We start from the raw sequence: 17,796 nt of genomic DNA, 5'->3' as shown, positions 1-17,796 counted from the left end.
TAGCGGAAACCCCCCCCAAAGCATAACGTTTCCACCTCCATGTATGACGGTGGGGATGGTGTTTTTGGGGTCATAGGCAGCATTCCGCCTCCTCCAAACACGGCCAGTTGAGTTGATGCCAAAGAGCTAAATTTTTGGTCCCATCTGACCACAACACTTTCACCCAGTTCTCCTCTGAATTGTTCAGATGTTCAGTAGTGATCTTCAAAAGGACCTGTACATGTGCTTTCTTGATCAGGGGGACCTGGCGGGTGCTGCAGGATTTCAGTCCTTCACAACGTAGTGTGTTACCAATTGTTTTTTTGGTGACTATGGACCCAGCTGCCCTGAGATCATTGACAAGATTCTCCCATGTAGTTCTGGGCTGATTCCTCACCGTTCTCATGATCATTGAAACTCCACGAGGTGAGACCTTGTATGGAGCCCCAGACTGAGGGAGATTGACAGTTATTTTGTGTTTCTTCCATTTGCGAATAATCGCACCAACTGCTGTCACCCTCTCACCAAGCTGCTTGGCGATGATCTTGTAGCCCATTCCAGCCTTGTGTAGGTCTACAATCTTGTCCCTGACATCCTTGGACAGCTCTTTGGTCTTGGCCATGGTGGAGAGATTGGAATCTGATGAATTGCTTCTGTGGACAGGTGTCTTTTATACAGGTAACAAACTGAGATTAGGAGCACTCCCTTTAAGAGAGTGCTCCTAATCTCAGCTCGTTACCTGTATAGAAGACACCTGGGAGCAAGAAATCTTGCTGATTGACGGGAGATCAAATACTTATTTCATTTATTAAAATGCAAAGCAATTTATAAGTTTTATGAAATGCGTTTTTTTTTCTGGATATTTTTGTTGTTATTCTGTCTCTCACTGTTAAAATAAACCGACCAATAAAATTATAGACTGATCATTTCTTTGTCAAATGTACAAAATAATCAGGGGATCAAATACTTTTTCCCCTCACTGTGTGTGTGTGTGTGTGTGTGTGTGTGTGTGTGTGTGTGTGTGTATATATATATATATATATATATATATACATACATACATACATACATACACACACACACACACACACACACACACAAATAACATAGCAATGTGTGTATAAAAGTGTGTGTATGGGTATGTACATATATATATATATATATGCTACTTTCCAGCTTTAGTAAATAAACCCCACTGTGTACCTAAGAGTGGGGTATGCCATATTATATATATACACACACACATATAACACTTTTATACACACATTTCTACACACACTGCAGTCACCAGAAGCCCCCCCCATAGCAGTAAGTTGTCACCCGGATGTCTCAGTCTGGGGCCCCTCCAGGAAGCCCCACACACGGTCCCCAGAGGTAGGTAGACACCCTCCTCCCCCCACTACACGTGTCCAGCCTGGGGGAGGTTCCCCTGGCCCACCAGATCACTCACCTGTCACTGTGCGGCTCAGCTGGGCCCTCGGACACCTCCCCTCCCCCCCTGTGTGTGGCCCCTTTCCCCTCTGCAGCTGCACTCTGACACACGTGGGCACTCCTGGAAGGGTGACGTCGCCTGTCACGTGACTGGAAGGGGGGCGGCGAGCAGCGACCGAATCACGTGACCCAGCAAGGAACTCCGAGCAAAAGCTGAGGATAGGGGCGGAGAACTTTAACTCCCAGAATGCCCCGCTGTAAACAGGAAGTGACGCTACGGATGCGCCGGAAGTAGAGTCCTAGGTGGGGAAAGATGGCGGCTCCCTGTAGCAGGATGTTGGTGTCAGGGAGATTGTGGTGTGGTTTAGGTGAGGATATTCTGTGAATGTGTATGTATGTAGTCCTGCCTGGTGGTGTATGGAGTATATACCTACCAACATGTATGACAGGAGTTACAGCTTCTGACCTGTATTGGTAGACATGTCTGTGTCCTCTGACAACAAAGAGAACCTGTCACTATTTTCATGGGGGCCAGGAGTTTTCTTTAGTCTTTTTGATGATGTTCTGTTTCTGACGCCCTTTTTATGCATTGACGCCTCTCTATAGAGCCAGTCTGTGCGGACACGGCGCTCGCTTGCTGACTCGGCACCATCCGCAGGCAGCTTCAGTAGGGTTGCCACCTGTCCAGGATTCGCCCGGACACTCCAGGTTTTGAATCGTGTTGTCCAGCTTTCAGGCGGACTGAAACCCGGACACATTATATAGACCGGGGCTGTGGCTCCCCCCAAGTCACCCAAATCTGCCGCCGTCTGGGTGCTGCAGGCGGGGGTGTCTTGGGGCAGGCCCGGCCATCACTGATGATGTCAGCAAGAGCAATCTGACCACACCCGCTGTTCGCTACGGCACGCTATATGCACCGCATTACTACTCTCCTCGGGGCACCCAAAGGTGTCCCAGGCTGCTAAAGTGTTCGGGTTTGGCTTGAAGAAAAGGTGGCAACTCTAAGCTTCAAGAGGAACTAAACTGTATCTGAGCTCCGCAAACTGAGAACGCTATTTAATCACTTGACCTCCAAAGGATTTACCCCCCCCCCCCTTTTCATGACCAGACCATTTTTTGCGATACGGCACTGCGTGCGTTTCTTTGACAATTGCGCGGTCGTGCGATGTTGTACTCAAATAAAATTGATGTCCCATTTTCCCACAAATAGAGCTTTCTTTTGGTGGCATTTGATCACTACTGTGGTTTTTATTGTTTGCGCTATAAACAAGAAAAGACCAACAATGTTGAGGAAAAAACATTATTTTTTTTCTTTCTGCTTTTTTATTATTATACAGGATTTATAGAGCGCCAACAGTTTACGCAGCGCTTTACAATATAAAAGGGAGACAATACAGCTATAATACAATAAAATACAAGAGGATTAAAGCGGAGTTCCACACAAAAATGGAACTTCCGCTTTTCGGAACCCTCCCCCCCCTCCGGTGTCACATTTGGCACCTTTCAGGGGGGAGGGGGGTGCAGATACCTGTCTAAGACAGGTATATGCACTCACTTCCGGCATAGACTCCCATGGGAGTCTTTGCTTCTTCCTGTCCCCACCGCGCTGTCTCCTGGGAAACACACAGCTCCCAGGAGATAGCGAGGACCAGTTACGATGCGCAGCGCAACTCGCGCATGCGCAGTAGGGAACCGGGAAGTGAAGCCGCAACGCTTCACTTCCTGATTCCCTCACCTAGGATGGCGGCGGCAGCTGCCGAGAACCGAGCGGGTTCTCGGCGTCGCCTGCCGACATCGCTGGACCCTGGGACAGGTAAGTGGCCATGTATTAAAAGTCAGCAGCTGCAGTATTTGTAGCTGCTAGCTTTTAATATTTTTTTTTTTTTTTTTGGCGGTGTGGGTGGACCCCCGCTTTAAGAGGGTCCTGCTCAGAAGAGCTTACAATCTAATAGGGTGGGGCAGGTGGTACAAAAGGTTGTAACTGTGGGGAATGAGCTGGTGGAAGTGGTAGGAGATTAGTTGGAGACGTGATAGGCTTTTCTGAAGAGATGAGTTTTCAGGGATTGCCTGAAGGTAGTAGGCTATAGAACATATCCAATAAAAAATAAAAAAAAATCAAATTTCTTCAAATTTAGGCCAATACGTATTCTGCTACATATTTTTGGTTAAAAAAAATCCCAATAAGCGTATATTGATTGGTTTGCACAAAAGTTATAGCGTCTACAAACTATAGCATAGATTTATTTTTTCTTTTTTTTTTTACTAGTAATGGTGGTGATCTGTGATTTTTAGCGGGACAGCGATAATGCAGCGGACAAATCAGACGCTAAGTGACACTTTTTGGGGACAAGTAACACCAGTGCAGTGATCAGTGCTAAAAAAAAAATATATGCACTGTCACTGTACCAATGACACTGGCTGGGAAGGGGTTAGCATCAGGGGCGATCTAAGGGTTAAATGTGTGCCTAGCCAGTTTTTTTTTGCACTGTGTGGGAGGTGCTTTTTCTAGGGGAAGGCATGGATCCATGTACCTGCTTTGGCAATCGATGGAATGTCGGTAATGGTCTTCCCCACGACCCAAAAAAAAGAGTCGCCTGCAAAAGTCCACAGTCAAGACAATTGTTTTGCTGACGTGGCGGCAATCCAAGAATGTGTGACCGCGGCTCTGCGATTGATTTCCTAAAGAGGCCTTTGCTTACAGTTTCCAGAAGCTTTATGAATGTTGCCAAAAGAGTGTTGTGAAGGATGGCGATTATGTTAAAAACCAATAAAGTTACACCTCGGATTGTGAGCATAATTCGTTCCAGAAACATGCTTGTAATCCAAAACATATCAAAAATGTATATCAAAGCGAATTTCCCCATAAGAAATAATGGAACCTCAGATGATTCGTTCCACAACCATTTATTCATAAGTCCTTCAGTTTATAGTCCATATAAAAAGATTATAGCAATGTGATCTGGTTGTGTAACCATAAAATGTCCATCTACAAATGGAAACCTCCACAAGGGGATTAGAAGCAAAATCCAGCAGGAGCTCCAGAGTATTAATAAGAAGAGAGGCGCCTCTAAGTGTAGCAATATGGTTACATTTAATGAAGGTACAACATTTAGAAACTCACATGGTTGATGATTAAAAGAGGCACATCTAAGTATGCAGGCATCCGGGGTAAAGCTGTCATCCCCCGCACCGCCGGCTCTCACCGCTGTCAGTCTGCAATCGTGACCGGGAAGACTACCTTGCAGTAGAGCGATCTGAAAGCGAGGCTTGAATCGCTCGTGGAGCGCAGCGTGGAAGGGATGACGTTGATGGTGGTGCGGGGGACGGTCTATGTGGACAGCTTTACCCCGGATGCCTGCATACTTAGATGTGCCTGTTTTAACCACTTCAGCCCCGGAAGATTTTACCCCCTTCCTGACCAGAGCACTTTTTGCGATTCGGCACTGCGTCGCTTTAACTGACAATTACGCGGTCGTGCGACGTTGTACCCAAACAAAATTGACGTCCTTTTTTTCCCACAAATAGAGCTTTCTTTTTGTGGTATTTGATCACCTCTGTGGTTTTTATTTTTTGCGCTATAAACAAAAATAGAGCGACAATTTTGAAAAAAACGCATTATTTTTTACTTTTTGCTATAATAAATATCCCCCAAAAATATATAAAAAAACATTTTTTTTCCTCAGTTTCGGCCGATATGTATTCTTCTACATATTTTTGGTAAAAAAAATCGCAATAAGCGATTATTGATCGGTTTGCGCAAAAGTTATAGCGTTTACAAAATAGGGGATAGTTTTTTGGCATTTTTATTAAAAAATTTTTTTAAATGGTGGCGATCAGCGATTTTTATCGTGACTGCGACATTATGGCGGACACATCGGACATTTTTGACACATTTTTGGGACCATTGTCATTTATACAGCGATCAGTGCTATAAAAATGCATTGATTCCTGTATAAATGACACTGGCAGTGAAGGGGTTAACCACTAGGGGGGGGGAGGGATTAAATCAGTACTAGGGAGTGATTACTAACTGTCAGGGGGATGGGCTGTAAGTGTGACGTCACTGATCTCTGCTCTGATGACAGGGAGCAGAGATCGAGTGACACTGTCACTAGGCAGAACGGGGAGATGCTGTTTACAACAGCATCTCCCCGTTCGTCCTCTCCGTGAGGCGATCGCGGGTATGCCCGCGGCGATCGAGTCCGCGGGACCCGCTAACCCGACTCACGGAGCTTGCCGCGGGCGCGCTGGCCGCCTTTTAAAGGGCAACGTACAGGTACGTGATTTTGCCTGTACGAGCCCTTCTGCTGACGTAAATGTGCGTGAGGCGGTCGGCAAGCGGTTAATCATCAACCATGTGGGTTGATAAATGTACCTTCATTAAATGTAACCATATTGCTACACTTAGAGGCGCCTCTCTTCTCTTTTATACACAGTTGTGACGTGACACTACTTGTATATCAAGTCAAAATGTATTTTAAAAATTTGCTTGTCTTGCAAAACGCTCTCAAACCAAGTTACTCTCAATCCAAGGTTTTATTGTAATTTGTATCTTTTTTTTGATTTGTTTGTTTTTCTGATACCATTCACCAAACTTTTTAGACACACCTCGTATGTACAGTAAAGTCTGGAGTGGTGGTCAGGATATTTCGGTTTCATTTCCCCTTTTTTACTTATTTTGTGAAAAGATGAGCTTACCCATTTGACTAATTTTAAAGTATAACCAAACTGGGAATGAAAGTGTAAATAAAGCATTTTGAGTTGCCACCAGAACAGGAATCAAAAGGAAATCTTTTAATGGGGACACACTTGGTCCTGTAACATCTATCTAAGGGGGAATTTCCTACACATTGAAAAGATTATTCCCTGAACTTTTTTTTTTTTTTTTTTTTTTCTGGGGGGGCGGGGACTGCGTCTGATGACTTGAGTTTGTGCAGCTTGACTGGTTATTATGCTCCTTCTTTTTATCTTTTTATCCATTGTCATTACTTATAGATTGCCTTCATATCCTTTTAGATATATACCTTTGTTGGTTTGTCATGGATTTTATATGATGTCCTCTGTTTATTCTTTTTTTTTTTTCTTTTGTTATGTGGAAAAAATTCAATAAAAATTTAATAAAAAAAAGATATTCCCTTACTCCTGGTTGTGTCTATTGGACAGGAAGTGAAGGGAAGTCATCCTAATGAGACACAGATGGCAAAAACTTTTGGCTTTCGAAAAAGTGTACTTTAGTAACTTATTAAAAAAAAATGAAAGATGACTCTTTTTTTTTTTTTAATTTCTTTCTTCTTTTTTTCCCCTTTTTTATTATGTGGAAACATTCAATAAATCTTATTAAAACCAAATTTTTTCTGAATATTTTTTTTTTTTTTTTGTAGGCATGTTTCAAGGTGCAGGAGGAAGAGTCGCCACATTAATGCCATCAGGAGCTCCTAATGTCAAAACACTGCACACCAGGTCACCTCAGCGGAGAAAAGCTGAAGACCACGACCCCGGGTACACTGGCGGCTTCTATGTTGGGGGTGCGAAAGGACGCAACCCCATGAAAACAGTGGGCATTGCATGGTATGACAAACCACAGAGGGCTGCATCCATCCAAATGTGATGTTTGTTAAGGCGAAAGTGATTGTAAAGGGTTAAAATAACACACATGGTATACTTACCTGTAGCCCCGATCCTCCTCCTTCTCTGGACTTCCGCCAGCACTCCTGGCTCCTTCCCCCTGTTGAGTGCCCCCACAACAAGCTGCTTGCTATGGGGGTACTCCTGTGGGCTCACTCCAAAGCCACGCAGTGTGTACCTATTGAAACAAACTGTGTGTCTCACAATTCCTGTGTCCTGGGTGCATTCCTGCATGCCTGTTTTTACATTTGTTTTCAAACACATTTGTAATGCGTTTGCAGTGCATTCCAGTGCGTTTTTTTTCCCCCACTTGCCTCTTATACATGTTCCAGCGCATTTATATGCATTTACATGTGTTTAAATTTATTCTGCAGAAAAAAACATTGCTATTAGGGCTGGTTCACACCACAAGGCGAGTCTGAGCATGCGTGTTTTTTTTTTTTTTGTTTTTGTGTTTTTTTTTAGGGGGGGGGGGGGTGTGCAATCTTAGGCAGCCTATTAATTTCAATGGGATGTCCTACATTCTTGAAAAGTGCAAAAGTCGAAACGCAAAATTTGCCCTGCAGCAAACCGCATGGTACTGCTGTACCATACATTTTGGCAGGCACAAACTCACAAACATTTTCCAGATGGGTGCCATAGAGCTGTGCAATTAAAGTGATTGTAATGCCGTGTACACACGGGTGGATTTTTCCACTGACTTTCCGACTGACTTATCGAACAAACGGACTTGCCTACACACGATCACACCAAATTCCGACTGATTGGTACGTGATGACGTATGACCGGACTAAAACAAGGAAGTTGATAGCCAGTAGCCAAAAAAAAAGTCCGCTGGAGCCCACACACGATCGATTTATCCGCCGGAGTCCGGTCCGCCGGACCTAGTCCGTAGAAAAGTCCACCCGTGTGTACACGGCATAAGGGTTCGTTTTTTTTTTGGAGTAACAAACATATCATACTCACCTCCACTGTGCAGCTCGTTTTGCACAGAGTGGCCCCACACATCCTCTTCTGGGGTCCCCCGGCGGCTCCTCCCCCACATCAGGTAACCCCCTTGTGGAAGCGCTTCCCCTAGGGAGTTACCTTGCGGGCACGCTCCCGAGTCCAGCATTCGGCGTCCATAGCTGGCAAATGTATGACTCGGCCCCGCCCCCCGGCGCCCACGTCGTTGGATTTGATTGACGGCAGCGGGAGCCGAAGGCTGCGCTGCTATCAATCTATCCAATCAAGAGCGGAGAACCCCGGGCAGAGAGACAGCGCGTCCCCGCCGTGTCAAGTTCCAGGGGCTCAGGTAAGTAAAACGGGGGGGGGGAGGGGGGGATGTGCGGTCACTGCCAGGTGTTTTTTCACCTTAAGGCATCGCATCGAAAAAACACAAAGCTTCACAACCCCTTTAATCGAGGTCACGATTCTTTCCCCCTCACGATCTTAACAAAGCATTTTTCCGATTCTATGCAGAGTCCTCTGCTCAAGCCGACAGCTGTAAAAAAAAAAAAAAAAAAAAAAAAAAAACAGGCAGTCTGCCAAGTTTCACAGCATTCTTCAGCCGCTGAGCTAACTATAAACATTGTAACGTTTTGTTCTTTAGATCAAAGGAATGAAATCCGGTCTGTAAATGAGAGAAATGTAACCACTTAAAGAATAAAACCTTTTGCTGACATTTGTTGGTTTCAAGGTAAAAATCATGATTTTTTGCTAGAAAATGACTTAGAACCTCCAAACAGTATATATATTTATTTAGCAGAGACCCTAGAGAATAAAATGGTGGTTGTTGCAATATTTTATGTCGCACTGTATTTTTGCAGCGGTCTTTCAAAAGCAATTTTTTTGGGAAAAAAAATACACTTTAATTAAAAGAAAAACTAAACAGTAAAGTTAGCCCAATTTTTTTGTATAATGTGAAAGATGATGTTACGCCGCGAGAATCGTGATCTTTAGTCTAAGCAAAAAAAAAAAATTGTGATTCTCATTTTTCCCAGAATTGTGCAGCTCTAGGGTGCCAGTTAGAATTAATGGCACCTACGCTTGTCTGTAAAGGGCAGCGCGATTTCATGCGATGTGATTTTGCACGTTTCGGTACCACACCGGGTGTGAACAAGCCCTGACTGTGCATGCGTTGTAGATGTGTATAAGCACTTGACCTCCAGAAGATTTACCCCCCTCCCCCCCCTTCATGACCAGACCATTTTTTTGCTTTTTTGGCACTGCATAACTTTACCTGACCAGTATTTAGGTGTGTGCTGTGTGGTGCTTTTACTAAGGGATGTTTTTTGAAGGGAAACAAAATGCAGCACATCCCCGCTGACAGGACAGAGCTCTGTACTGTTTACACTCACAGAGCTCTGTTCTGCCTTCCTCCTCACCGATCAGCAGGTGCCGGTAGACATCCATTGTCCGGAACTCGCTGATTAGCTTGTGCCGTGACTAAGCACAGCCTTTGCGGCGCAGGAGAGCTGCTTTGCCACCGTACTCCTACATGAGGCAGTTAAGAAAAACACTTGGAAAGCATCTGGGGTGAACCTGCCCATATGTGAATTGCACTATTTAAATTGAACCTTTATTCCTGCTAAGAAACAGGAGCCTTGGAGGTGGTTCACACCAGCAGTTAAGACACTGTGATTGAGATACATTTTTACTGCCCCCCCCAACATTCCGCTCTTTAACTGCAGAAGCAGCGGTCGAGAGTGTACACATGCCACAGCTACAATGTTTTGCTCCAGGGTGGATATAAATCAATGTTTTTTTTTTTTTGTTTTTTTAAATCAAGAAAATCAGATTTTTATTTTTATCTAAATCTGATTTTATTTGATCAAATGTATTTTAATAGATTTTTACTCTAAAAGCATTTTATCTAAAGATAGTTTTCTATTTAAGATACATTAATGATTTACTTTATTTAGCATGAAATGGAGCTTAGTTATGTAGCATGAAGCTGTCTATTCTGCAATCATTTCCATTTTTGGTAAACTCATTCAATGAATCCAAGCTCTGGAAGCGGAGATAACATGCACTGCATTGATGCATTCACACAATTTCACAGTAACCATGAGATAAAACAAAGTTCAGGAATATTCCTTTACCCCATTGTTTTGCAAATTTATGTGCACTACAAACTGTATGACTGAATCGGTTGGGATATCGCTGTTTTACTAACCTGACAGCCTATTATTCTTTTCAATCTTAGTTTATTTCAAAATAAGGGTAGAACAGAAAAATAAAGTACTTTACAGTATAATATTGCATACATTATATACAGAGCATTAAGGGAACTCTTTACTATACACGCACATGAATATATGTTTTAACATACAGCTTCTGGAGAAATATTATATTGTCATATTGTATGTAGAGGATTTTAATGTAAAAATAGAATAACATGTGTGGTGGAATCATCCTATATCCTCTTTTGTGATTTCGCGTGTTTGTGTTATCTGGAGGTTCCTCCTACTCAGACTGGAACTCCGTGGGGATCATTCAATCGCTTATTATAAATATGCATGTTGTTGAGCAATTCTGGGTATATGATGTTTGTTTATATATTTGAGTGACTGGTTCAGTACATAAAGAAAAGGAAACAGAGAGAGAGAGGGGTAAGAATGATAGCATGTAGATAGATAGGGGGTGACAACAGAAGTGGGAAGCACCCCAGCATGGCTAATCGGTGGGTAAAGATGGGGCATCCCTGACCCATATGAGGAAGTCATCGGAATAACGAAACATCGACCATGAGGTCCAGGTGGTGGAGAACTGTTCCTCCCTTCCTGCTTCCTGCGCCAGCAGGCGCTCCAGATCTCTTATCTGATCCACTTCGACAGCCCAATCACCCAAGGAAGGTACATCCGTTGTTCTCCAATGTCTGGGGATTACTGTCCTGACTGCGGCCAAGAAGTGGCGCAGTATGTCTTTTTTTAATCAGCTTGAATGGGCCCGTAAGCATAGATAGTAGGGCTATCTCTGGTGTGGGCTTAATTGAGGTCGCCATCAGCCTGCTGTATAGATCAAAGACCTTTTGCCAAAGTTTCCGAATTGGAGGGCATGCCCACCAGATGTGGAGCATTGTCCCACTTGAGGACAGGCATCTCCAACAAGTACCTGATAGAGAAGGGTTGAATCGTTGAATAGTCACCGGGCATCTGTACCACCTTGTTAATAGCTTAAACCCTTTTTCTTGAGTCTTAGTTGCCAAGGAGATCCTATGCGTTAAGATAAAGCTTTTTTGCCAATCAGCAGGGGAGATGGAATGCTGTAGGTCTGTTTCCCATTTCTGCGTATACGTTGGATAGTCAGGGTTAGATATGTTCAATAGAAGGGAATATAACAGTGATACTACATGTGTTGGCGGGTCTGGTTGTAAGAGCAGCTCGTCAAAGTCTGTTGGGTCATCCAGGATTTCTGAAATGGGGGAGAAAGTACGTATATATGACATTAATTGACTCCTTTGTAGCCACATGATTGGGAGCTCCGGACCCGTCTGGGGGGGTATGTCTGGTCTCAAAGATGGGTCAGCGCGTAATACCTGTGCTAGACGTCGATGACTATTCCTATTCCAGGGTCCAAATCTCTCCTTATCCTCCGCCGGAGGGAACGCTGGAGTCCCAAAGAGAGGAGTCATTGGGCCTCGAGGTTTAGATAATTTACTCGTTAGTAGCAGTCGGTCCCATATCTGAAGAGTCTGACGAGTAAGGGCAGTAGAGAGGGTACTATCCTTCCGCCGAGCCGTAGGTATCCACGGCAGGGCGCAAAGATCAGCCCCATTGAGATGTTTCTCTAATTGAACCCAGAGCTTGGAGGAAGGGTGGTGAAACCAATCCACAATACGTGTGAGTACCGCTGCCTTATGGTAGGAAGAGGCATCCGGGACCTCCGCTTCCCCCCGGGCCTTCGGAAGAATCATTGTGTCATACTTTATCCTGGGGCGGTTTCCTTGCCATATGAATTTAGAAAAAATCTGACGAAGCCTTTTGAAAAATGGGGTGGAAATGTGAATAGGAATGGTTTGAAAAAGATAGAGGAATCGAGGGAGGACATCCATCTTTAAAACATTCACCCTACCCAACCAAGAGAGCTGTTTAGATGCGTATGTGGTCAGATCCGCTTGTGTTCTAAGAAGTAGAGGGGTAAAGTTGCTGGTGAATAGTTGGGAGGCGTCTGTTGGGATATGAATTCCTAAATAACGAATAGATGTGGAGTTTGTCTTAAAAGGGAAGTTAGACGCGAGCTGTTGGAGAGCTGCTTCTGGGAGTGAAATATTGAGTATTTCTGACTTACTATGATTAACTTTAAAGTTACTAACATCTCCATATCTCTGAAACTCCTGTATAATGGAGGGTAAAGAGACTTGCGGTTGGGTCACAAATATGAGCAAGTCATCTGCAAATAAGGCAAGTTTAGTATGTATGGGGCCTATATTAACACCGTGGATAGCCGGGTTGTTTCTAAGGGCGATAGCTAGGTGTTCCATAGCAAGAACATAGAGAATGGGGGACAAGGGGCACCCCTGTCGCGTTCCATTGCGAATCGTGAATTTTGGCGCTAGAGATCCATTTAGTCTAATCCTAGCGGAGGGAGAGGTATAGAGGGACATTATTCTGGAGAGCATGTTTTGGCCTAGACCCAGTTGTTGCATTGATAGGCGAAGAAATTGCCAGTCGACGCGGTCGAAGGCCTTTTCCGCATCTACCGTGAGAAGACATAATGGGACATTGTGGGCTCGAGCATAGTCCGCAATGAGAAGAGTTTTCAGGGTGTTATCTCGTGCCTCTCGTCCACTCACAAAGCCCACTTGATCTAAGTGTATTAATCGGGGTAACAACGGTTGTAGTCTATTTGCTAGCACCTTCGCATACACTTTCAAATCTACCCCTATCAGCGAGATGGGTCGGTAATTAGCACATATAGTCAGGTCTTTGTCGGGTTTTGGGATGAGGGTGATATGTGCCTCTAGAGTTTGCGGTGGTAATACTGATCGCTCAGAGATTGAGTTAAACACTTTTGTTAAGAAGGGAGTGAGAAGGGGAGCAAATTGTTTATAAAATTTCGGGGTGAAGCCATCAGGGCCCGGACTTTTGCCAGATGGGGTAGATGCAATGGCGCGGGCAACCTCGTCTTCCGATATCGGAGTTTCAAGGTCCTCTATTGTTTCGTCGTCTAGAGTAGGCAATGCATTTTGTGCGATATATGAGGCTTGTGCGTCCGCTCTAATGTAGGGGGGCTCAGTGGGGCTTGTTGTAGGTATGTTGTAGAGGGATTGATAGAAGTCCCGGAAAACCTGTCCCATCTCAGAAGGTGACGAGACAGTTTTCCCAGAGTTGTCCCGTATGTGGGGTATAAAGGTGTTAGGTTGTTTGGTATGTAGGGTGCGAGCTAGTGATCTACCACATTTATCCTGGAATTTGTATTGGTGAAAAGCTAGTTTGTTTGCAAAGGTACGGGCGGAAGCCTCATATAATTCCCTAAGCTGAGAGCGAGCGGAGGAAACCTCCGCAAGCACCTCCACAGTCGGGGAGCGTTTATGGGTAGTCTCTAGTGTCCTGAGTTTGTGTACCGCCGTGGCTATCGCAGCCGAACAGCCTATTATTCTAAATAGAAAACCTTCATATTGTTTTCAAATATTAAATATTCTAACTACCAGCAAGAATAAGTCCTTACATTCAAAGAGCACCTGTCATTTCAGATCCATCATGGAAGCGCCTGTTAGCGGGCATCCGATCACCCGCTGCCGCCACGTCCCTCACCTTGTTGTGTCACTGCCGCATCACCAGCCGTCTCCCATTAAAGTGAATGGGACAGAGGAGGAGCCAACAGCGGGACAGAGGAGGAGCCAACAGCGGGACAGAGATGACAATTGCTCTTTAACCGCTTACCACCCGTCGGCCATCAAATGACGGCTGGGCGGCGCGGCTCGCGTTCTGGGTGGATGTCATATGACGGCCCTCCAGAACGACCGCTCTCGTGCGCCCGTGGGGGCACAAATCGCGGCGATCGGTGGTGCGGTGTGTCAGTCTGAGACACCGCTACACCGATCTCAGTAAAGAGCCTCTGACGGAGGCTCTTTACCACTTGATCAGCCTTGTCAATCACCACCCAGGACCACCAGGATGCCGCCAAGACCACCAGGGATTGCAACCCTAGACCACCAGGTAGCTGCCAATCAGTGCCCATCCCCAATGCCTGCCAGTGCCAGTAGTGATGCCTATCAATGCCATCTATCAGTGCCACCCATAAGTACCCATCAGTGCAGCCTTTCAGTGTCGCCTATGAGTGCCCATCAGTGCTGCATATCAGTGCCCATCAGTGAGGGAGAAAACTTACTTATTTACAAAATTTTATAACCGAAACAAAAGAAAAACTTTTTTTTTCTTTTCAAAATTTTAGGTCCTTTTTTTTTTTTTTTTTTTTTATTTGTTTAGAAGGAAAAAAAAATCGCAGAGGTGATGAAATACCAACAAAAGAAAGCTCTATTTGTGGGAATAAAATGATAACAATTCTGTTTGAGTACAGTGTTGCATGACCGCGCAATTGTCATTTAAACAGCGACAGTGCTGAAAGCTGATAATTGGCCTGGGCAGGAAGGGGGGTAAGTGCCCGGTATTGAGGTAGTTAAAAATCATGATTTAAATCAAATCCACCTTGCTTTGCTCTGAGGTCATGGCAGGAATTCTACCCCCTGTCACTTTCAAGTGAATGAGGTCTGCAAGCACCCCACAACCGCATGCAATGCGCGCACTAATGCAGGGTTCAAGGGTCAAATCAGGCAGTGAGGAGGTGATCCAATGCCTCCTCACTGCCTGTCAAATGCTCTATGAAGAGCAATCCAAATGCAGATCACTCTTCAGAGATCAAAGCAAGTATGAACAAGCCCTAAAACAGCCGGGGAGGAAGTGACATATCACCTCCCAAGGCTCGGTGTGCAAATTGGAGGTGGTTATCACCGCCTCCAAGTCGCAATGCAGGCGAGTGTGACCGGCTCTCAATGGAGCCAGTTCCCACATCTCTGGGGCGGCTGCGGTGCGCATTCCAAAAGGGTCCTGTGCGTTTTTCGGGCCTGGTTCCGGTGCGAATTCAGGCAAAAATTTGGACCTGAACCGGTGAACAGACACGCACCGGACTCCATGCTGGGGACCGGGGGCCGGTACATATGTGAACTAGAGCTGCACGATTAATCGTTAAGAATTTAAATTGCAATCTTTTTCCCTTGCCGATCTTCAAAACAGCATGTCATGATTCTTTCTAACAAATGCAGAGAGTTCTCACAGCTGGGAAAAAAAAAAAAAATCCAGGCAGCCTGCCAAGTTTTATCACAACATGGGAATAAGTAGAAACAAAGTATCTTTTTGTTCTTTTATCAAAGGAAAGAACTCCGGAGTGTAGATGAGGGAAGTGTAACCATTTAAAGCAGGGTTCCACTATCTCCGATTTATTTATTTTTTTTGGCCAAATGACATTGATTATGATATATCAATAGAGAACTCACTTGTTCCGTTTTTAAGTGACAGTGCTGTCTGTTTTCACCTAATAAAGAAACTTATAAAACCACATCTAGACGGTTGTCATCTTGCCTGTGGGCATGTGAAGCCCACAGGCATCCTCTTCCGGGATACGGTGCTGCTGATTGACCAGCGTGCACCGCCCGTTCTTTTCCTGATCATGCGCATTAGACTGAAATCGGAGCGCCGTCAACAGCTCCGGTTGCCATCACAACGTGCATCGTCGTAGGAAGTCCCGCCCCGTTGTGATGGCAATGAAGATACTCTTGAGATGACAGGCCGCCGCACTGACTCCTGGGAACAATGACACAAGCTCCCAGGAGCCAGTGCGGCTAAGAGGAAGTGACAAATTAGCCGCAGAAAACACGCCCCTAACCGCAGCCTGTCATTCCTGGAAGATACAAAGAGACTATCAACAAGAAAGGTACAGTCTGAAAAAAAAAAAAAAAAAAAGTGCAGTTTTGTCATTAGGACATTGCGGTAATCCGCTGTAGCTAGTGTAGAAAAATCGGGTGGAGATCCGACCGAACCTTTTCTGACATTTGTTGCTTACAAGTAAAAATCATTATTTTCTACTAGAAAATTTATTGGAACACCCAAACATGATATATACTGTATATATATTTTTTTTTAGCAGGGAGCCTATAGAATAAAATTGTGGTTGTTGCAATTTTTTATGTCAAACCGTATTTGCGCGGCGGTCTTTCAAACGCAATTTGAAAAAAAAAAATACACTTTAGTGAATTAAAAAAAAAAAAAAAAACTAAACAGCAAAGTTGGCCCAATTTTTTTTGTATAATGTGAAAGAAGATGAAAGGCCTCTTTCTCACGGGGCGCCGATCCCCACTGAGCAGGAAGATGACAGGTCCATCGCTGCACCTGTCAGAGCGCCGCTCTCCCCTATGGGGGATCGGATGATGACGGACCGTAGTGTCCGTCCTCACCCGATCCGAAAACGGATGGAAAAGTAGGTTTTTCCTCCGTTACACTTTTCAGATCGGAGCGGCGTCGGATGTCAGCGGACATGTCACCGCTGACATCCGACGCTCCATAGGGATGAATGTATGTCCGTTTTTCATCCGAAAACGGAAGGATGAAAAACGGACATACGGATCGTCCGTGTGAAAGAGGCCTTACACTGCGAGAATCCTGAGAGAATCATGATCTTTATTCTAAGCAAAAAAATAGTGATTCTCAGTTTAGCCAAAATCGTGCAGCTCTAATTAGGGCTGGGAGATTTTCTAAAAAAAAAAAAAAAAAAAAAATCCTCGATTTTCTTAAAAAAAACTCAATTCACGATTCGAATCTATTTTATTTTTTGACACCGCGCCGGTCCTGAGGAGCTGCGGGCAGGACTTTTTAGGTGTCCACGGTGTCCGGCCTTGCGGACCAGGCCGAAGCCGCAGCCTCACCTAAAAACTCCTGCCCGCAGCTCCTCAGGACCGGAGCGCGGTGAAAAAAAAAAAATCTAAAAAAATCGATTTGCTTACATTTTGAATCGATTTGACCTCTCAACTCGATTCAAGATTTAAATCAATTTTTTTTTTTTTTCCCCAGCCCTAGCTCTAATGTGAGCCCTGCCTAACTGTTTTGTCAAGCTCCCCTGAAGATTGATTCACTGCGCATTGCTTTTCAGAGGGGGGCAGCCACGCATATAAACGAGTCCTGAACTGTTGCTCAGCAGGATTATAAGGGGTTAGGCATGCTGTGATTGTACACAGACCCGAGTAGCAGCATGCAGATTAGTGTCGGGTGCCAGCTGCTCTGATTTACGTTTTATATCAACCTCTCGTAATCTTATTTTTTTTTTTTTTTTTAAAACAGGGCGATCGGGTTCCCGTCCGGCATCCTACTATTTCTGTATGCAAAGAGGAAGGTGGATCAGAGACGTGTGCTGCAGATGAAAGCGTTGCAGCGGATGAGAGACGCCAACAAAGGGCCATATCAGAGCGAGAGATACAAGACTGTGTAGACGGCCTCCATGTTCTATCAGCTTCCGGACTCAGAAGACGCATTTTAAAGTTTTTTTTTTTCTTTTTTTTTTTTTTAACCCGAATGTAAAATGTAAAATATTGCAGCTCATCAGTCTTTAGATAAGTGGTGGCTGCATTTGTTTTCTTTTTGCAGGCTTGTCTATAATGGTGTTGCATTTGTAATTATTTTTTGTGGATGGGATGGTTAAATTGTGCAATAAATATATTCTATTAAATGAAGAAGTAAAACTTTTTTTATCATGGCTGATCATTGTCTCCTATAAATAAGATATTCTTTG

At 44.5% G+C, this 17,796-nt stretch overlaps 1 protein-coding gene across 1 annotated transcript in view; it reads right to left on the bottom strand.

The window, feature by feature from the left end:
• AAMP (angio associated migratory cell protein) overlaps positions 1–1,631 on the bottom strand; it is a 55,100-nt gene extending 53,469 nt beyond the window's left edge. Inside the window, exon 1 of the mRNA XM_073634386.1 lies at positions 1,430–1,631. The gene's annotated coding sequence lies outside the window, so the exon portion shown is untranslated. The remainder of the gene's footprint in view (positions 1–1,429) is intronic.
• Positions 1,632–17,796: the final 16,165 nt, after the last annotated feature.

This window comes from Aquarana catesbeiana, linkage group LG06 (genome assembly GCF_042186555.1).
Source record: "Aquarana catesbeiana isolate 2022-GZ linkage group LG06, ASM4218655v1, whole genome shotgun sequence".
Taxonomy (NCBI): domain Eukaryota; kingdom Metazoa; phylum Chordata; class Amphibia; order Anura; family Ranidae; genus Aquarana; species Aquarana catesbeiana.
This window is presented reverse-complemented; position numbering and strand designations above follow the sequence as displayed.